The sequence below is a fragment of the Zootoca vivipara genome, chromosome 10 (genome assembly GCF_963506605.1).
Source record: "Zootoca vivipara chromosome 10, rZooViv1.1, whole genome shotgun sequence".
NCBI lineage: Eukaryota > Metazoa > Chordata > Lepidosauria > Squamata > Lacertidae > Zootoca > Zootoca vivipara.
The window spans coordinates 37,910,920-37,933,503 of NC_083285.1; the positions used below are offsets into that span (position 1 = coordinate 37,910,920).

Sequence of the window (22,584 nt, forward strand, 5' to 3'; positions counted from 1 at the left end):
CCTTTAAAATCTGATTGATCTCAGTCAGTGAAACTGAAATCAATAGGCTTAGAAGTGTTCCGTTTGTTTCTAATAGCTCAGCCAGACATCCCTTTCATTCATCACAGCAGCATCTGCATGACAAAGTTTCCATGGATTATGCCATTGCATAGTTAGCCCTTGTGGTTCTTGGCAGGAAATGATACACATGTGTATGTTATGTTTCCTTCGCATTCTCTGTTCTTGAGGTGGCGTGAATGTGGAGAAATGATGTTGATTCAGAAAATATCTAGAAGCCCCATAATACATTCCAGTCACTGAAAATGTGAACAACCTGAGTTGTTGAGCACTTAGAAAATTGAACCGGATATGTGACTCCTACTACGTTGTCACTTACTTTATGGCTTAAGAAAAAAGGGCTGTTTGTTAGATCTGGATTGTGTTGAGCTCGGGTTGTGGATGACTGAGGCAGGTCAAAACAAGGCAAAAGTGGACAGAGAACAAGGTAAAATCAATCTGTGGCCAGCAAGAGCAGGATTTCCTAGGTCTGATCAAAAAGGAAGCCTGACCCAGTGGCTTCTGTAGTACTTGGAGAATGCTATGTGACTAGCTTATTGTTATAAAGAGACTTCCATGCTTGTGAGACATTGCCTTTCCTATGTGTAACAATTACAATGCGAATGATGATGGTGATGATGACAGGCAAAATCTAGTTGGTGCAACTCTACATTGCCTTCAGCCAATGTGATATTATACAAGTGGAGAGAATGCTGTTGTGCTCAGGACCTGCTTTTAGGATTCCCGCAGGCACCTGGCTAGCCTCTGTGAGAGTGGGATGTTGGAATAGATGGGCAATTGGCCTGATCCAGAAGGCGCTTCTGTTCTTGTGTTCTTAATTAATTGCAGCAAAATCATGATTTCTGGAAGATGTATTCCACAGGGGTGGCGCATCCTGTTTTACTGCTTGAGGTGAAATAGGAAGTGCCGTCCCTCCCTGCCACCACTACCACCTCAGCTGCTGCGCTGCCACCACCACCAGTTCTCCGTTGGCTGAAGAGGTGGTGGGGCAAGTGGAGATGACGCTTTGTGGTTGGACTGGGTCTGCTACTCCAACCCTGTCAGGGACATTGGTGTGTCAAAACAGATTTGTGAGCAAATGAAGCTACCATAGGCAGTCCATTGGTCCTGGTAGCTTAAAAGAAGTATTGTTAGCTCTGGGTCTTTGGTGCCAAGCCCTGGATCTTCTGCCCCTTCCACCCATGTTTTTTTTTTTATATAAAAAAAACACATTTTAATAACTTTGCTTACAGAGTAGTAAGCACTTTGGATTTTGAAGGATTGCAGTTCCAGTGAGATTCCATACACCTTCTCTCTTAATTTCCCCAGAAGCATTGTATATATTTATGCAAACTTGTGTTATTGGCCTGTGTCCCATGTCTTTTAAGCACCTACTAACACCCCTGAAACTTGGTATTGTGCACTGTGACAGGCAGCAGCTCTCCTATGATCTGAAACAGAAAATAACCCTTTCAAGTTATATTATCAGAAATCCTAGCTCTCCGATTTTTATCATGCCTACACTGCAATGTGCATGCATACCCCATTAAAGTTTTGATATGCATCCTTATTCAGAAAGAACCACAATCATTGCACAAAACGGGTTGCACTTTACCAAATCTGGAGTGATGTCATTTTTTAATTATTTTGTACTATAATTTTTAAAGGTGTCTTCAGTGGTTTAATTCATCACCTTTTATGTCAATTGGTATTGATTGCCTTGTTCAGTTAGGCATGTCCACAGTGTACATAATAGTGCTTCTTAGCTAGTTTTTATATGCCTGTTGTCTTTGTCCATGGAGTTTTCTTGGCAGGGATACTGGAGTGGCTTGCCAGTTCCTTCTCCAGGTGGATCACGTTTAGTCAAAACTCTCCACTATGACCTGTCCATCTTGGGTGGCCCTGCATGGCATAGCTCATAGCTTCTCTGAGTTATTCAAGCCCCTTCGCCACGACAAGGCATTGATCCATGAAGGGTTTTTAAATTAGACCACCCACATGCTATTTCTTATTCCTTTGACCTCTTGCACCAGCAGGGCCGTCTTAAGCGCCCCTGGTGCCGTGGAGCGACGGATCCCTCTGGCGCCCCCCATTTCCCAGCGCGGTGGGCGGGTGGGTGCCGCGCGCAGCTGCGCGTCAAACTGGCGGGCCGGCCAGTGAGCGGGCGGGCACAGCTCGCGGCGCCCTCCTGGCGGGCCGGCGCCGTGGTGCCCTGCGCCACCAGGGGTCTACCTACAGCTGGCCCTGTGCACCAGCACACAGGTGCTGAGATTGCGGGTATCTATGATGTTTCACTGACACTAAAGACCAGGTACACTGTAGCATTTCAAAACACAACATTACCTGGCACAGTTGTTAGCGATCATGCTTTAAGACTTTCATTTCGATGTAAGCTCATTTCCGAAATCATTGTCTTTCTTAATGAGCCTGGTCTTTCATAAAACACAAAGAATATCATCAAGTAACCGTGTTCAAAACGTAAATGGTCCATGTTTGCTCATGCTGTCTTCTTTCATTATAATTTCTTTATAGTCCAAAGTGTTACCCTGTTTTAAAAAATGAGCATTGCTACAGAGGAAATGAAGTGTCCAATTATCTTCCTTAGTGAACCGTGACTGCAGATTTCTGTGTCTTTGTCCCCTTTTGCCTGAAGAATAAACCTCACAAACCTCACAACAGCACCCTTGTGGTGCCAGCAAATACACATTGGGCAGATATTTGGGAGGGCAGATATACACCTTCTACTGCTCTTTATGTGGAACAATTTAGCCATCTTAGGACTCTGCCCCATGAGATTGGCTTGCCTATCTAATAAAAACAACTTGCAGACACCCACTGTTTTCTACCCATAACCTAAGAATAAAAAGGCCTCTTTGCAGGAGCACGTTTGAATGTCATTGTAATGTCACCACTGTTAGCTGCATTTAATGTGCTTTGGGGGAAATGCAGACAGCATCACTTATAATACATGGCTCATTTGTAATGCTGCAAGCAATAAATCCAGAGTAATGTTATAATTTTGAATTCAGACAAGATTTCTGGACTGCGCCACACTACTAGTGTTGTGTGTTTTTTTAAACTACACATTTTTAATATTCAGAATTACATTTATATAATAATGCTTCAGGTAAGAACTGCCTTAATTATTTGAACTCTCCCTCCACTCTTACTTTTTTTAAAGCACCAAAGGCATTGAAACTGAACTTGAAATTATAGAAGGGATCGCGCATTCATTCATACCTGCAATTTCTGGCATTTCAGTTTGAACACTGCCTTTCATACTACAATGCATGTGGGGATGTCTAAATATATGATCCATTGATACTAATATATTGCATTAAAGTCCTAGTATTTTATAAAGTATAATTCCACTGTTGTTACAATGATATCCTTTGTGCATAGTAAAGTGAAGTACTGTATCCAAAACCACTTTTGCATTACTAGAATTTAGTTTTGCAGCCAGTTATATGTGTCATTAAGTAGAGTTGTCATATGTCCGGGGAAACGTGGACATGTCCTCTTTGGGGGGGGGCAATGTGCCCACCCAGGCAGATTTTTACATTTTAAAGGAAATGTCAGTGGGTTTTTTCAGGGGGTGGGGTTGGCTCAGGCCCTGGCTGCTCTGCATGTCGTAGCCGCTGCCAGCCCGAGCTGGAGAAAGAGGCGCCAGATCTTGTCAAAACAGCAGTTTTAGAAATCAGTTTGCTTTCTCGTGTTACTGATAGCTTTCAATAAATTAAAGTCTCTTTTAATTTCAACAAATCAGTTCACTTTATAATATAACACAGCATAGGAGGAAAGGGTTGCTCTATGGGTCGGAGGTTTGCAGGAAGAGGGGGGCAGAAGAAGCCCCTGGAGAAGCGAGAGGTTTCAGAAAGGTAAAGTCGACAATGGACCCCCCTTCTCTGCTTTGTATTGCAAGAAAGGAAATCGGAATAGCTACGAAGGGAGGCAGATGGCCAGAGAGGAGAAAGAAGAAAGCCACTGCATTGGATGCTGGGAGCTCTAGACACATTCTAGATCTACATTCTTCCAAGCCAGACCATTGGTCCATGGGGAGAGGAGAGGAGAGGGGCAGGTGAAGGAGTCCATGTCAGGATAAAAAGAACAGGAGGAGCAAGATGGTGCCTGAAGCAAGTCTCCTGTGAGCCTCAGCAGAGTGAGGAGGAGCTTTTAAAAATAATATGGATAAAGACATACTCCCGAAAAACAAGCTTATATCCCAGCCGGATAAGGACTCTGGGAGTCTCCAGACGACATTTTGAATTATCCTCCCTTCCTTTGAGGCTCCTCTAAAGCTCCTTTGAAATCCCACAGAAGCCACCCCAAACTCTAAAACTATTTGAGGCTAATGACAACGCTCCGAGTTCCCTTCAAATAAAGCCCTCAAATATACGGATGGGACAAAGTACCCCAAATCTAGTCCGGGGAAGGTACTCCCAAGACAGAGTTGTAAAGAACTGGGAATTTCTCTTACACAAGCTGCAGAACCCCCTCCCCCCAGGAAAAAACAGGTCAAAATCTTATATTATTTCAAACCAAAAGCAGACGATACAAGAAAAATTGAGAGTCTGCACTCTCACGAATGGTCTGTTGACAGCACCTGGTATGGGAAGGATATGGAAGCAACTGGAGGAGGGGAGGGAGTCAATCTGGCAACTGAGTTAAAACAGGCAACTCTAGAAAACGAGGTCCCTGAGGCCCAACTGGAGCAGGAGCCACTATCAGGAAACTCACAAAATAGGACAAATGAGTCCACCCAACCCGCTCTGCTCGGAGAGAAGGCAGGGTTCCCTCCGTTGACTGAGTCAGAGGAGTGGCTGCACAACACAAGAGCACAATACTTGGACTTGGACAACTATCCCTGCACTCTGACAGGGCTGGATAAAGATCTAACACAGCATAGGAGCCAGCTGCTAGGGGCCAAGGTCCCTTCGCTGCCACCCCAATAAAATATTTGAGGGGGCTGCCCCCCAAAGGTTGATGTGCATTGCCATTCAAATGGTATGAGAGAGCTGCATTTTGTTATCAATTATGTGGAGCAGGGCTTACCTTCCATATTTTATTTAAGTTGGCACCTCTGTAACACAGCATCTCAGTCCTCAGGGTTTTGGAGACCCTTAATGGAATAGCTGTTTTGACTAAATGATGCAAGTTGGCTTTGTCTGAAAATTCTGCACAGCAGAATCATGAAATGAACATGAGCATAGAAAGTTTACATTCATGAAATTATCTCAATATCCTTTCACCAAGGCATCTTGGATTAAAACTACATTGAAGTGCTCAGCTGTTTAAGGAATTAATATTTTAATTGCATTGTTTAACCAATTAACTCAGCCTCAGTGTTTAATAATGTATTATAGTCATAGGAAATAGTAAGTGAGACCTGCAGGCATAGGGCGGTATATAAATTCAATAAATAATGATGATAATAAGTCCAATAACTCGTATTGTTTGCTCCTTTTTGCTGTATTATAGTATTCCATTTGTTCTAAGTATATATTTACTTGCATGCAGGGATCTAGAGAGAAATCAGAGGCAATTATTACCAACAGATAATGCTTAAAAACTATCAAGAAATTCTAGGGGGTATATATATATATTCCTAGAAAATTAATAATAACAATAGAGCTATATTTTAGGATGAAAAGGTTATGGTGACATCATAGCCAACTACTCATGTTAGTCTGAGCTGTTAATGAAAATCCAAACCTAGCCACCCATATACGGTACCTATTCAGGATATTTATTTGTTTTTATAACTGCATCTCTATTGTCTGGTGCTATTTCCGAAGATTAGTCCATCCAATCATCATAATCAGTCATCTATTTTCCTACAGCAAAAAGAAAATATTTCTTTCTTTTTTATTGAAAGTACTGTTTTATCGAATAAAAAGAAAATTATGTTTGTATTGGCAAACAGACAACAACAAAACCTTAGGAGATTTGCTTGGCATTGCAAATTAATAGTGGAAAAACAGAAGAATTATAATTAGAAAGGAAAATAACTTCATATAGTTTGAGTGTTGGGGGGAGTGTGTGTGTGTGTGTGTGTGTGTGTGTGTGTGTGTGTGTCCCTCACCAGCGTCTTGGAAAATAATGCAATTCAGGCTGAGGAGAATTACCGCCTAGCAGATTCTATTTATCTGTAGCTTAAAAAGCAGCTGCGTTTTTGTAAAAACCAATGAATGTGGCAGTCCTACTTAAACGTAGAAGAAAAAGAACACCCCTTGTTTTGTAATAAGGGGATTTTCAATTTAAAAGCGAGAGAGGGCCTGTTGTGTGAAGTATGGTTATTACATTCATTGTATTCTATCTCACCCACCAGGAGGCTAATAATGAAGGAGTCAGTAAAGGAGGCCAGTGCCATGGGGGTTATCTCACAGCCCCAGATGATGGCTAAGTTGAAGAAGGCAGAATCGCTTTTGGATGACATTCAGGTCTGAATGATGATTTAGAGAAGAAAAGGCTATTCTTTCCAAGGTAAACAGTCCATTTCATCTGTCGGCTGTATATATCGGTCTAAAATATGTTTATATAGATATCTGTAAAATTTACTTTTATCACTTTCAGGTTTTTTTCTTTCCATGTGACAGTGAGCTTTTAGCAATGTATTTCTGAGACAAAAGATGCACTGCGGACTCAGCCACACCTAAAGGGAAGCTTTGAAAGAATTGCCAGGTTCACTTTTAATAATGAGATAAAAAATTGCCCACATGGAGTCAGCAGAAAATGAACCAGCGGCAGGCCTGCTGCAAATAATTCCAGCAAGGGCCAAGAGACTAGTTGAAAAATGACTTCATGAGGTGAATATCCTTAGTTCTTACTTACGGTTTAGTAACCATGCAATCATTTTCTCTTTTAGGAGCCATGAATGAAAGCGTATTTCAGCACAAGTGCATCTCCACGCTAAATGGCCCTCTGAACATTTGTCATTTGTGTTGAGTCTCTTTGACAGACCAGCTCTCCTTATTGCTGTAATTTATGACAACTAGTTTAATATATGTAAATAGGCACAAATAGCCGTCAAAAGGCTCCCAGAGTGGGAGACTTAATAAATGTGTGTGTCTGAAGCATCTATGTGAATGTGTGTCCGTGTCTTTGTTTGTCTCCTTGCTTCCTTGTGGCAATTTTGTCATCCTTCGTAGCTTACATTTTTCAAAGGGAGATGCTTAGAGGTGCACATTGTGGTTTCAATTCTTCCTAAGACAAGTTAAATATATGAACATATTTAACTTGGGTTCTGTAACTAAACTTTAATTTCCAATACATGTATGCTTAAGAGGACACAACTGGCATACATGGTGATATGTTAAGTATTACTATCTGGGCCCCTCCAACAAATGAATAATCAGTTTTCAGTGCAAACTAAGCTTGAGAATCAATCTATCATTGGGTCGTAGCCACTTTTGCTTTATTTTGCCCCATAAACAAGCACATAATCAAAACAAGTTTTCTGAAATATCTAACCCCAAACCGTTTTGTCAGGGCGATTCATTTTCTCCCCCCCCCTTTTATCAGACATGCAGCCTTTCCTTTTAAAAAATGGAAAAATTGGAGTCTGGGCTTCCTCCCTGCTGAACGTCCTGTAGCTCTTTGCTTCCTCCTTTTCATTTCAGGCTGTCAGCCAACAAGGGAGTGCAGCTGAGACAAACAATTTCCTTCTTCCACAAATAAAGGCTGCCATGCAATGCAAAAAGCACTGAAAGAAAACTTTCAACCCAAGGCTGTGTTTCTTAAGAAGACTCCCAAGAATGAAAGGATTGATCTGGCCCCAAGCCAATTTTGTTACGTGAATTTTGTTTGGCTAAGCAACAGCACAATAGTGGGGGGAGCAAAAAAAACCCTTCTCTACTCCTCTCCTTCCTACCTTGCCAAAAAGGTTTCATGACTCTGTTTCCCACATATCGGAGCCATGTGATATCACCATGCCAACCTAGCATTAATCTTCCCCCCAAATGACTGTTTCAAAAAAAAGAAGCCTGCAGCTTAACTTGCAACGCCCTGAAATTCAAAGCTGAATTAGGAACAGTGGGCATAATTAGGCCAAACTTTAACCATGTCCTGCTGATTTCGATGAAAAAGTTAATTATGTGCTTCTGTTTCTCCTGTTTATATCAAAGGGTTTAGAAGTACTTAACTTGGACTGGATTTGGCCCATTTTTCTGTTCTTTTCAAAAGACCGGTTGTCAAAAGAAGATAGGCAATAAAAATTTTTTAAGTACAGGGACTCCTATCACAGAACTAGCCATGTGCAACAACCACTGGGCATAAGGCAGTTGCGTATCCCCATCATAAAAAAGACTACATCCAACCAATTCACTGAGTTACTGATGAACATCACAATAAGGGTGCAGATGTATAGCCAGATGGGCATTGCAATCCTCATAGAATGAGCACAAGGAGAGTTATTTCCTGTTGGATTGAGTCAGCTATGAAAGGCAGAGCTGATTAAGGCTGCTTGAGTTGTGTATGTCAACATACATGCAGCGGCATATAACAAAATTGAACACGCTTGTTTTGTATCAATGTTAGTCTTATAGTATATTTTCACCCCAATATGATATTGTATTTGTTTCCCATTGCCCCCACAACCCGAGAGATAAAAAGGGAAATGAGTAGCTATTTACATTTTAATATATGCCACATAACACTTACCTAAAACACACTGAAAGGTTTGGGAGTGCATTAATCTGGACCCAGTTAGCGTCTTTTTGTCCCTCAAAAGTGCAACCTGAGATTACTGAAAATGAACTAGAGTTTCATATACAGTCTTTAAATCATTTGCATGTTTTATGCATGATAATTTAATTTATTTATGGCACCTCCTTTCATTTATGGGTTTCACTTATGCTAACCATAGTGTGCTAGACAAGAATAGGTTTGATAGGCAGCCAGAGAATAGTAATAGGTAAAAAAAATAGAGGAGGCTTTCAGTGGTAATCATTAGCTGCAAATTAAAATTAATCCTAACATCAGGTGTTTTTTGTTTTGTTTTGTTTTTTGGTTAAGGTTCACATTAGCTAATTTCCTTACCATATTGATTTTAGCCTTGTGTGGCATATCAGATATTCTTTAGTTTATGAACAAATGTGGAAGCAAATTTATTTCCAAAAGGCTTTGAATTTGTGATAGGTTATCTTATTGACAATTCAATGACCCTAGAGACTTGTGTTTCAATTTGGCCAATTAGTGGGAATATGAAGACTAGTAATTTCATCTATGTAATACTGTATTAGTCCCAAGTCCTATGGATTCCTAGCTTGATTCATAGCTGTCAAGTTCTCCCTTTTTTTAAGGGAAATTCCCTCATGCTGAATAGGCTTCCTCGCGAGAAAAGGGAAACCTGACAGCTATGGCTTGATTTGGAAATAACAGTACACGATCATTTCTTCCCTGGCTGATAGAAATGTGACTGTGGGTAGATGGTAGATTAAGTCTGATTTGGGATATATTTAGATCCAGAGAAAGGTTTGCCTTTCAGACAGTTTGTGGCCTTGAGTTTTGCAGCGCTGGTACTGACATCTCCATATTACCAGATCCCTGTTAATCTGAGATGCTTTACTGTGCCTATAGTGATGTTGTCTGTTCTCACCCCAAGCCTGAAAGCAAATGGCAACATCAGGAAAATACAGTGGGAAAGGCTGAAAGGATTCTTAAAAGTTTCCAAGGCAATGTTCATAGTTCCCTTGTCTTTTGTACGTGTTCAAAGATGTCTGTTCCAGTGCTATTTTCTGTGGTGTCCTGTCTATTCAGTGGATTCAATGGCTATGTGTTGTGACTGTCCCCCCGATCTGTTTAGCTAGCAACGTCTCTGAAGTCTAAATTGCTGTTAATTTGTGATGTAACCATTGTGGAGTGTGTGTTTCTTAATCACTGAAATGCAGTTTTAAAATGTTGAGTAATGTAGCATGAAATTCTCAGTTAGTTTGGAAATGGTTGTGAAATCATGTGAAGAAAATCAGTATTGCTTCTGATCAAGATAAATTCACTTTAGTGTTTTATGGCTTTTTATTCCTATGTGATAGTAATAAAGTCTCATGTAGGGATGGAAGCCATGAAATACATTGTGAAAAATCATCAACTAAGATGAGCCATCAGAATAGAATTGTAGTAGCAGAGCTGCTAACGATTATTGGAAAATGATGTAGTATGTTGTGTTGTTGACTTCCACGCTTGCACTGTTTCTTCATTGCCTCATCCTTAGAGTTTGAAGGATAAGGGAGCTAGTTTCTCACAAGATAATTCATCTTTTGAGCCAGCATCCAAGCCTTATCTTTTAATACATTTTTTTAATTTTTTTGTTATTAAATACAACACTGTGCATGAAACACTGAATTATGTGAGCTATAAAATAAACAAAACAAATTAAATTCTATTGCTTTAAGAGGAGGTCCAGGTTTCTTTACTCCCATACTCAGGAAATGATCCTCTAAACCGGAAGACAAGCTTTAGTCTCAATATTGTGCGCTGGCATGTTTTTTCTCAAAGCGTGTGCTGACATGCTGTTCTGACATGCCGTTCCTGACATGAATTCTGGGAAACTAGCAGGCTGATCCATTATGGTAGATGGGGAACTGCCTAACCAACCTCAGTCTGCCCATAGCCAACCCCCCCTTGTCTGCCTGGGGTTGCCACTGGTTGTCAGCTTCCTCCCCCTTAATCTCAGTGTTCCCCTTGTAGAACTCTGTCCATAATAGGCTCTGATTCCACCTACTGTTGACCTGCCCACCTTCTGCTCTGTTAGACCCAGTCACCACTGTGGACTAGTATAGTTCTGGGACAGGGGAGCAGTGTATGGGAAGCAGATGACAACCACATTGCTGTGCTGGTATACATGGTGCTCCTTTACAAACATGATTGCAGTGATATGGTACCTCAGCCATGCCGCAGGGGCTTCTACACTGCCAAGAGTCTGCCTGGATACACTCTATTTACTCAGCACCGTCAGTCATGTGTATATCACTTTCTTTTTTTTATTGGTTATTCTGATCATGATGTATGTTGGGGACTATTAAGCAACAGTGTTACAGTGCTATCATTTATTTTATTTTATTTTTGCATCCATTATTTCTCTGTCTTTCCTCCCCCCCCCAAAGTTAAATTTAATAAAACTCACTTTTCTCGTTTTCTGTTCCTCTCAAAAACAACAAATCTGACTTTCTCTTTTATCTCCACATCTCTTTCCCTAGTTGACTGTTCTGATGATGCAGCCCCAACAAGAGAAATAAGGGTTTTCCACTGCATGGCACACACAATTTAGGATGAAGTTAAATGACATGTTGAATGCATGATTACAAATTGCGCGTCATGGAGGGGTGCTAATCTGCATCAGAACTGGGGCATGGGAGAGAAACTGCCAAGGACATAAATAACATCTCCCTTCTTTTGGGGGGTGGGGAAGCTATTAATCAGGACAATGACATGGGAGGAAATAACACCACAGTCTCAACTCAGATAAGCGCTTCCTATGACTTCAGTCACATGTGTTGCCTAAGGTTTGTCCCTTAATTTTAAAGTATCACTTGTTTGAATAAAACAATTCACAAGTTTAAAAGTAAACTGAACCACAGTTTGAGGTTGATCGCTGTATGAACGACACCTTATCTTACACATTTATTGGGTGAGTTTTGATGATAGCAAAGTCCTCTGGGGACTTTGATTGCAAATAGATTTGATTTGCTATTGATTGCAATAGCCATAATATTGTCTTAGGAGTATGATCATGAGTCCTTTAGAGTTGATTTGAGTCCTATGAAATGCAGTGGCATGGTTTGAGATTCTTCATGTGTAATATTCCCCATGTGGAGGAATTGGCTGTTTCTACTTAGAGACAGAAGCTCCTTCTGCAATCAGTTTTTCCACTCCCATCCCACAATGGTGAATGTTAAACAATGACTATCTTTTCCAGGTCTACAAGTTGTGGAGGAATGAAGATATTTTCATAAGAGTGTATTAGAAGATTCCATCCCTTTCTACTTACCTTTGTGAAAGTCGAATGTGGAGATTCTCAAGCTGTTTCTTTCTTAATTTAGGGCTACTGGGTCTCAATCAAAAGCTGAGAAGAATTGCTCCTATTCAGTGGATTGGGTTTTATTTGCAGATGAATGGATGATCTACTACAAACTCAGTACCCAAGGATGCAGTCAAGAGTCTCATCTAGTCAAAAATTTTGCTGCATCTGTGAAGTAGCTTGTGTCCATAACAACTAAAACATAATGGTCCTTTGCAACTAGTACACCAACTAATTTGCACCTGGACTTTGTGGCAGAAAATCTACATGTAACAACATCTAGTACATGGCATTTTTATTGTGTTAAATAATGGGCATGAATACACTAGGTGGACTGACCAGTGTGCAGGTGGGGAAGGGCAGGTAGGGATGGAAAAATCACATACACTAATGTATTCTTCCTATTATTATTATTAAAAATGTTTATGCCATTCTTCATACAAAGATCACAGCGTGGTTTACAACATAAAACCACAAAAATACATACCATAACACAGTACCCTACACACCATCTCATCACTAAGAAGGATCTATCAAGCTGGTAAGGTTGAATTCTGACTGTATAAGCTGTGGAACAGTGTTTTCTGCTTTGATACTTTATTGAGGAGATTAAGTTGAAGGGTGGGAGATGCAGTGCACAACTTCACAGTGGTACAACGTTACAGTGGAATTCATTTCCACATCATGGAGTGATGGGCACAAACTTAAAGGGGGTAAATTCATGGACAATAAGCTTATCTATCTATGGCTGGTAGTCATGATGGCTATAGACTATGTCCTGTATGTGGCAGTATGCTGCTGAATACCAGATCCTGGGGAGCACAAATGCTATTGTATTCATGTCTTTCTTGTGGGTCTCCCGTAATCTACGGTAGTTCACTGTGGGAAAGTAGATGCTGGACTAGATAGGTTTTTGGTCTGATATTATGTTCTTAGGACTCAGCACATCTTTGGATGAAATATTATTGAAATAAGCTCAACTTCCAACACTCTGCTACGAGTGCAACCTAAAAGGTCCTGCATATGTATAGGGTAAACTTAAAACATCAAAAACAGAAGTAGCATGGCAATCAGTAGCACTCTTTCCCATGTCATGACGTAAAAGATGTTTGTTTCACATAATATCAACTTGACATCGTGGAGAATGAAAAACATGGATGCCACTGGACTTGGTCTCACTCGTACCTGAAAGTAACTCTTTTTTTGCCAATTTTATGGAATAGCTGCATAAAACAAATAAAGGTTTTGGAAAATGAATCCTGTATAATAATAAATCATTGGGTTTTTATTGACAAGCAGGATGATGTAACAAATCTTTGTGAAATGCTGTAAATTTCTAGAAAAACAATTTTACATATATCCGCAAAGCACAAAAAATTCTCAGTATGACCGAAGCTGCTGCAAATTACCTTGGTTATATTGTCTAATAAATTCTGCCTGTTCACTACATAATAGAGTTGTGTGTTTTTGTTTTTGCTGTTTAAACTGGTCACATCCATAAAATGTCTGCTCATCACCAGTCAGAAAGTGAAGTTCAGGAATCCTAACAAAGACGGATTCTATTTTAAATATGATTGCTTAATTTTCTAACAAAACATTTCTTACCCTTCTAAAAATTAGATGGTTCTTAATTATTTAAATGAATGACTAAATATACAGAAATCCACTGTTGACCTTTTGTATCTTAAATAGGTCTACCTATTAATTTGTAAAAACAAAACAAAAACACCTCAAGATGAATGTATTCTTTGTATGTTGAAACCAGATAATAGATTTTGAAAAACATCTGGCATGACCCTTAAACAAAACTCTTTATCTGTGATGGTGGTGGTGGTTGAGGGGAGTCACAGAACTATAATGTCATACCCTCAGATTTGTAACTTTTGCACCAGGTACACTGAAATACTTAGGGACGCGGGTGGCGCTGCGGGTTAAACCATAGAGCCTAGGGCTTGCCGATCAGAAGATCGGCGGTTCAAATCCCTGCAATGGGGCGAGCTCCTGTTGCTCGGTCCCAGCTCCTGCCAACCTAGCAGTTCGAAAGCACGTCAAAGTGCAAGTAGATAAATAGGTACCACTACAGTGGGAAGGTAAACGGCGTTTCCGTGTGCTGCTCTGGTTCGCCAGAAGAGGCTTTGTCATGCTGGCCACATGACCTGGAAGCTGTACGCAGGTTCTTTTGGCCAATAACGCGAGATGAGTGCCACAACCCCAGAGTCAGTCATGACTGGACCTAATGGTCAGGGGTCCCTTTATCTTTACACTGAAATACTTAGCTGTTTACTTGACTCTAAGGGCCTTCTGCAAGGCTTTTGTGCTTGAACACTAAGTATGGATGGTCTTAGCCTAATTACATGCATTTCAGCTTCAGTACTGTTCAATCATAGCTTCATTCCATCCTGTTTTAGTGGAATTTTTTTTTTAGTGTGCACAAAAGTCCACATTTTAATTGTATTTTGTGCACCCTTGTTATATAAAATATGCACTTAAAAACAACAACAACAACCCACAAGGTACACTTTTTGTATGCAAATGATCCTTTAATAATTCTAGTATGAGACAGGAACAGAACTTGTGATTTCAGATGGTCAAAGCATAAACTTGGCAAATAACAGATCCATTCCATTGTAACTTTACTATCAGATTCTATAAGGTTGAATCTAGAGCACAGCTTCTTCCATGCCTGATTAACCTCGGTAGTACTATAACAAATAGAAGAGCAATAGCCTAGGACTTCACTAGAAAGATCACTCTTTTGAACTGTGCCCATTACACTGATCATACTCTAGCCAAGGCTGCTGTATGAACCAGTGCTCTTGACATTTGGAGAACCCTTGGTCTGGGAACACCTTAAGAAGTGATGCTGCACACTACAATTACACGAGGAGCGGTCTACAGGTGGTGTGAGGAATATTGTATGCTTCTCTACAGGCGGTCCTTTTTCACTAGCATGTACAGCTATGCTTTTTTTAACAACACATGTAAATGGTGACTGACTTTAAATGCTACAGGATCTTGAATCTTTTGTTCAGTGACTATGGTCCACATTTGCCATGCCTTTCCTGATTTTCCCCTGTTGCATGGCTCTTTGCTGAAAATTAGAGCAATAAATTCATGCAAAGGAAATGCATAACTTAGAACAAAACACTTGCAAGTCTCATCGAGTTCAGTGTTGGAGGGTATGGATACTACCTAAACGGTGTCATTTGAGGGATAACAAATTCCTCTGCCTGGTCTGAATTCCTGGTGTACCATTACAGCCGCACACACTTTTCTACTCTATCCTATGCTCTATTTGAAGTGAGGGCAACTCGTTTTCCCCGCAGGGAGGTACAGGAGTTTCAAATGAAAGAGGAGCTTGCATCATTCTCCATTCAAATATTTCCCAGGAAGCATAAACAGAAACACTTCCCTTTGCCCTTTCAACGCACTGGCCTTAATCCAGAGAAAATTAATTGCCCTTAAATCTCACGGAAATCATTCAGACTGAAGTTAATGATGATTAACTATATCCCACTGATTTAAAATGCCCATTTTATTTTTTCTTGGATGGAGATCTGTATGCAAAATTCAAATACACTAAATGCCCATCTAGTCCAGCATCCTGTGGCCAAGGAGGTGCTTATGGGATGCCTTCAAGCAGGACCTGAGTACTGTGCAACATCACTCTCCCCATTTAAGATTCCCAGTAATTCCCAGTAATTAGTGGAGGTAGAACACCCTCGCCATGGCTAGGATTCGGTCATAACCCTCTCCTCTTTCCATTTGTCTTACCTTCTTTGAAAGCCATCCGAGCTGATGGCCACCACAACTTTGTTCTCCTTAGTGTTCTTTGCTCAAGCTTCCCTTAAATTGTAGGTCTCATTCCACTTTTGTCTTTCTACGGCAACACAATTATAATAACCAAGTGACAGAAGTAGAGTGGAAGGGGGCTTGTGCATGCCATCAAGTCCACAGCATTCTCACAATCCTCTAAAACAGTTAATCCGGAAAGAGAGAGAGAGAGAGAATTTCTCTGGGAGCATTTATCCTTGACAAATCTATGTCGGCTTCTACTAATCAATATGTTGCTAAATGAATACTTTTAAAAGCCCACCAGGATGGGAGGCAGTGGTTTCAGTGGAAATCGAGGTCTGCAAATGGTACATGGTACTTAGTCAATGGGATCAAGGGCTCTATTCATCTTGATCCTGCTTGGGAGCATTCTAACTGGTGTTCTCACTTTTGTAAGCGCCCCTGTCAGAATAGCTTACAATGTCCCATCTAGAGACTTACTTTTAAAAATTAAAGCTGAGCATTCAGGGGACATGGGGCTGAAATATTCCTGAGAGGGCATTTCTCATCAAAATTTCATCCAGTTTGTGTACCAAAAAAATAAATAAATCTGCGTTTGAAAGATCCAGAAAAGAGAAGGCATTTTTAAGACACTGCTGAAAGTGTGTGAAAGCCTGTGAGTAATTTCATCTCAGGCTTAATACTGAGGAAAAAGGAAATATATCTGAGCTGCTCACAGCCCCGGGAGGAAAGGGAATGTGCTGAGAGATTACACTATGCCCACAGTTTATGCTTGGATTTAAGAACGTTTCTCTGGCACCCAATAAAGCATTGACATAACCACAGCACCTATAATCAAAAGCCGCTTTGGAGATCTTTTGATTGAAAGGTGGTGGGCATAAACCTTTCCAATGTATAAATAAATCACACCCATTCGGTCTGGGAACTGACCGGGATGGATGTTTATAGCCTCACGCTTTGCTTCCTTTATTCCACCATGAATACTTCAGTTTCAGGGTTGCTTCTGTAACTGTAGGAAGGCTTGAAGGAGTGGCGTAAAGGGATCAGAGCTCAGCAGATGGTAAAGAGATAAAGTCAGTAGAAACTACACAGAGATTGCCTCCACAGGTAACATATTGCCTCTCATTACTGCTCCTCCTTTTCCTGGAGATTCTGCACAACAGAAGAAAATTGGTTGAGGAAATGGGCTACATCCAACTGCTATCAAAGCCAGGAAGTGGCCTAATTATGTAAATTCTGAGTATGTGCAACTGCATCCTTTTTCCAGTTCCTGGGAAAGGTTCGGATATTAAGAAAAGTTCTCTTAATGAATACTCAGCTTGTACAATAAATAACCACAAATGATTATTGTTGTTTTATTAATCACTTTCTAAACAATAATCTCAAGGCAATTTACATATGAGATAGTTAAAAACACAAAAGCAACAAATATATTTAAAACAAGGCTAAAACCTCAACAAATCGACCCATTTATTCAGCTGGGAAAGCCTGTCAGAACAAAAATCTTTTCAATTGTTTCCAGAAAGTGCAGTTTAGTGGGCACCTGTCATAGTTTGACAGTAATGATGTTCTACAAAACAAGGGCAGGCACCCTTTAGCCCTGCTCTGAGATTTTTCAGAGCAGATCTTAGGCTTCTGAGATAATTGGAACTTGCAGGAGACACACACCCCCACACACACACACAGAGAGAGAGAGAGAGAGAGACCAAAGCAATTTACTGGCTGCATACAGGATAGGGTGGTCACTCAAACAACCTGCTCCTGAGCTGTGTATGGCCTTATATGCTAGTACCAACACTTTGAACTTGACCTGGCAGCATATTCACAGTCAGTGTACATCCTGCAAACAGGGCGGTTATGTGCTGGTGGTAGTTTGCCCTGGCAAGGAATCTTCTGCATTCTACACTAGCTTCAACCTCCAAACAAACCCACAAATAGTGCGCATTGCAGTAATCCAGCTGTCAGGTCATGAATACCTGGACGACAGTGGTCAAGCTATTTCACATCAAGAGTTAACACCTGGACAGCAGACTGGACAGGCACACAGTAACCTAGTCTAAGTCTTTTACACCATGGTGAGATGTATTGGGTTCGGGGTCTTAATTATTACTACATTTGCACCCAGAGGTGTCATGTTGTCCCCAAGATTGAGGGGGCCCAGCATGCGTTGCATGCGTGTGACATCACATATGTCAAGTGTGTGGTGTTGTGTCGCCTGGAGGAGGCCATGAACCCTGGAGGAGCCAGGTGCTGGAGCTGCAACATGCAATGCACATCACATGCACCACGTGCCCGGCCCCCTCAACATTGAGGGGGGCCAGACCCCCTTTCCACAAATATCAAGGGTGCTGAAGACACCTCGGCTCCCTAGAGTTGCCACACCTGGTGATGCCTAAGTGGCCACCCTTGGAGGCTGATAGAAGGATGGTTTGTTTAACAAGTTCATGGCAGAGGCTTCCTGGTTCATAGATCAGATATCTTGGCCACTATGCTACACCTGCATATGTAAGTACATATCGAATGTATACATAATAAACCACATCTATGAAGCATCCTATATTTTTGGCATTCTGAGTTGTGTGAGAACCCAGGTCCCTTAACTCTTGTCGCATTCCTTCAACAAGCCTGGCCAGTTTACTACATGGGCCCCTGTTTTGTCTGCTTCGGTTGTGGAATGAATAAGCATTTGAGCCCTAGTGTGGAGAGAGACAGAGAGTAATGGAATGGGTCAGCACCACCTCCTGCCTGACAAATGCGCCTCTGAAGCCTAATTATGGCTCTCTGATCAACCCCACCACAGTGACAGCCGACTCTGCTCTGAGGCAAAGCATCTCCGCAGATGAAACTCTCGTGATGCACAGCATATGCCTTCTACCTCTAGTCTTTTTCAGTTTAGCTAATGGATGGTGCCTACAGCTCCGAGCAGCACAAAAGCAGGATGGCAACCTGGGTAACAGAGCAAAACTAAGACAAGGAGAAAACAAATTAATTTAACAGCAACAGAAACAGAGAGCAAGAAGAACACAGGGGGGAGAGGATGAAATGGTTGTGAAAGTGCTTGGGTACTGCTGGAGAGAAGGAGGCAGTCAGTGGAGAAGTTATACAGTACAATAAAGTAAAAGGAAGGCATTATTCTGAGGTTACTGTGTACTTTCATGGCAAGGAGCCCAAGAACAAGGCATCATTTCTGCCCAGGTCTACTTAAGAGCCCTTTCTAAAGTATGGAGAGGCAGGCAACTGCCCATATCACATTAAGCATGTGCATAACTTGTGTTGTGTCCATGTTTGTCTTTATCCGTATTGACTTGATCTCATTTTTCACAGAATACATTCTGATTTCATTTGTTCAGGGAAATCATTCCTGCTGCTGAAAGCAAGTTGCTGAATGATATGCCCTCTGGAGATGAGGTAGGAAACAGCCATATACATATACAGTGGGTGTGAATTTGCCACCCTAGCGCAGGTTCACACTAGCGCATATGGGCACATGCACATTATATACACCTGGCATAAATGTGTATACATCTGTAGTAGTGACTGCCACCTTTGCAGGTGCTCTCTGGAAAACTGTGGTATAGTTAACTACAAAAGACTACGTAAATTAGTCATATGCTGCATGTTGTAAGGGCATCAGCTGAGGAGATCTTTTGGCCTTGTGAACATTATGTATCATTAATTTTATCTCATTGCATTCTTACCTCACCTTTCCTTCATGGTGAAGCTCATGATGCCAAGTTCCCTGCGGTGTGGCTCATCAAGGAGGCATAAGTCTGAAGTCTTTTGTTCTATATAGAATTGGTGCTGTTCCATTCCAACCAATAGCCAAGCACTGTCCACCCTGGGACCCAGGTGGCACTGTGGTTAAACCACTGAGCCTAGGGCCTGCTGATCAGAAGGTCGGCGGTTCGAATCCCTGTGACGGGGTGAGCTCCCGTTGCTTGGTCCCAGCTCCTGCCAACCTAGCAGTTTGAAAGCACGTCAAAATGCAAGTAGATAAATAGGAACCGCTACAGCGGGAAGGTAAACGGTGTTTCCATGTGCTGCTCTGGTTTGCCAGAAGCGGCTTTGTCATGCTGGCCACATGACCTGGAAGCTATACGCCGGCTCCCTCGGCCAATAATGTGAGATGAGCGTGCAACCCTAGAGTCGGTCACGACTGGACCTAATGGTCAGGGGTCCCTTTAGCTTTACCTTACTGAAGTCTCACTAAGGTCAATCTCCCAGGACATTCTATACAAGATCTCAAAGTACTGTAGCAGTTTTATTACAGAAAATTTTCAGAAACAGACTGGAAAGAGAATTTGCTGAATTGCAACTCATTACCAAGCTTAAAACCATGGAGAGACCTGGTCTGAATAAGGACACTGGATTCTTATCTCATTATACATGATAAAGCTTTTTTAAAGCACCTCACCCCTTGCTTTTTCCTGCAAGACCAATTGCAGTAGTTAACAGTCATCAACAGGTTTACCACTACTATCAGCCAATCACCCATTCCCACCACCCTTCTGAGTAATACCCCCACTCCCACCCTCTGACTATACATAAGGGTCTGGTGACTTCTGTTTCAGTGCATCTGAAGAAGCATGCATGCACACGAAAGCTCATACCTATGACAAACATAGTTGGTCTCTAAGGTGCTACTGGAAGGAATTTTTTTTCTTATTATTATTTTCTTTTGACTAAGGTCAATGAGACAGACCTATGCGTGTTTTTAATTTTCACACCCTACTCAAATCAATGTGACTTTAACAAATTCTCAAAGTGATAGCCAGACGCTATAAACTCTTTCACAGAATTGTGTCTTGGTATATTTGTTTTCAGTCTTCAATTTCAATAAGCAAGTAAAAATACTGAGAAACCAGCTTTCCCTGCAAAGGGCTGCTGCCTCTATCATATGTTGTGATATATTTGGGTTCATTCTCTTGCATTTTTGGCTTCTTTACCAGAAATCTCCTCAGATCTCCCTCTGCAAAAATGGATGCAAAATAAGATTGCCATATGGAATGAAAACTCTGCAGTTGCTGAGGTGTTGGGTCAATACTGCATAGTATTACTGAATACTATGAAAACTGAAATAACTTTTACAGAGGAACCATTTGATATCTTAAGAGTTACTCTCTGTTTCTGCAGGTTGTGTATTTGGGTTTAAAGTTTGGCTGTTTATCTTGTGTGTGCAACTTTGAGGATCATAGGAGGGGGAAAGACAATATATACGGTATTCAGGGACTTGGGGATGGAAGAATGCACTTTTCTTTGTGTGTGTCCCCCCCCCTCAGTTCTTTGTCACAGTGGTGGCTGTAGTTTTTCCACAATGTCTTTTTGAATGGCACAGCATGCAATGGCATAACACAATGGTGCAGTGCAGTTTCAGGTGCAATGTTAGGGGGTGGGAATGATGGGCAAGAGAGGCTTCTATGTTTCCCTGCAACATTTCACCTTGAATGAGGATACATTGAAAGGCATTGTAGAGAAGTCATGGCCATGGGGCTCTTTGCAAGAGCTCAGCTGCGGCCACAGTGGCAAAAAATAAAAGAAGAAAACTACAGGTAAAGCTCTCAACTTTTCTGAAAATGTGGCCTGTGAGTAGGCCTATGGAAGTAGAAGAGGATTTTGTTTTTGTTTTTGCACAGCACTAGTATGGGTGCATATAAAGAATATATTTTGGAACAGTGGTTGAAGCAACTGTGCAAGAGTTTCCATAGTTTGTTTCTAGATGAAATCACAGCTGCAAATAATTTGAACACTAAATTGCATTTTTACATCAACACTTAGACAGAAAATGAATCATTAAGTAATTGCTATTGTGACACAAGCTTCCTGCTTTAGTTGAATTTTTTGGCAATGTTTTAACCTCTTGCTACTCTGAGATCTATCACATTCTTTAATTTTCTGATTGATTAAATGGATGATTTGACAGTTTGGCAGATCTTTGAAATCACTTTGAAAGGCTTTCCCCTCCCCATTTTTTTGCTCTCTCCAGGATTGGTTGAGCTGCTTCTACAAGCAGAGCTTTCGGATTCCATGAGTAAATGTGGGATTTGTTCACACACTTATTTGCAATGTTACATTGTCTGCAAACGCTGCCCCGCCCCCATTTACTGTCACATTGGCTAAAATGCAATTTCCTGTTGTTACAGCAAGAGGTACAGAGGAGATTACCTCCGAAAGGCAAGCCTTTCATATTTGCATCACTTAGTGCTGGTGGAAGAATTGAGCTGTATGAAAACTTGTCACTAGGAATGTTCTTAACACTTGACTGCTGGCATTTTCTAAGCAAATGAATGCCTGAGTGGGTGTCCGTGTGTGTGCCTGCAATATCCAGGGGGCTAATGACAATCTTTAGCTTCAATTTTATGTTGTCCACTGTTGTCAATGAGAGAAGCGGATGACTTAATGCTCAGTATTTATGTAGACAACTTAATGGGCACAGCCGAGACACCGCCAGCTGGGTTTGGAGGTCATTGGTTTTCACCATCTTGACAATGATGCGTCACCAGAAAATATTCAACACCAGGTAACGAGAAGCAGCTGCGGCAGAGAGTGCGGGCTCAAAATATGACTGCAGAGGCCTGGCCTATTAAAAACTTGCAAGCAATGGATGAGACCTCAGTGTGCAACCTGTTCTACTGTGTGGTCCTTATGGGATACACAAACAGACGGCAGCTGTGTAATGCAGGAACAGATAGTCTCAGAAGCATTAAAGAAAGGAAATGGTGTTAGGGCAAGCAGCCATCTCC

At 41.3% G+C, this 22,584-nt stretch overlaps 1 long non-coding RNA gene across 3 annotated transcripts in view; it reads left to right on the forward strand.

The window, feature by feature from the left end:
- Positions 1–7,500, forward strand: part of LOC118091582 (uncharacterized) — a 90,819-nt gene extending 83,319 nt beyond the window's left edge. For 2 of the 3 annotated variants that reach the window (XR_009558272.1, XR_009558271.1), the window contains one exon: positions 6,365–7,500. This is a non-coding gene — a long non-coding RNA (uncharacterized LOC118091582). The remainder of the gene's footprint in view (positions 1–6,364) is intronic. The other variant, XR_004693399.2, reaches the window with a different exon arrangement.
- The last annotated feature ends 15,084 nt before the right edge of the window (positions 7,501–22,584 follow it).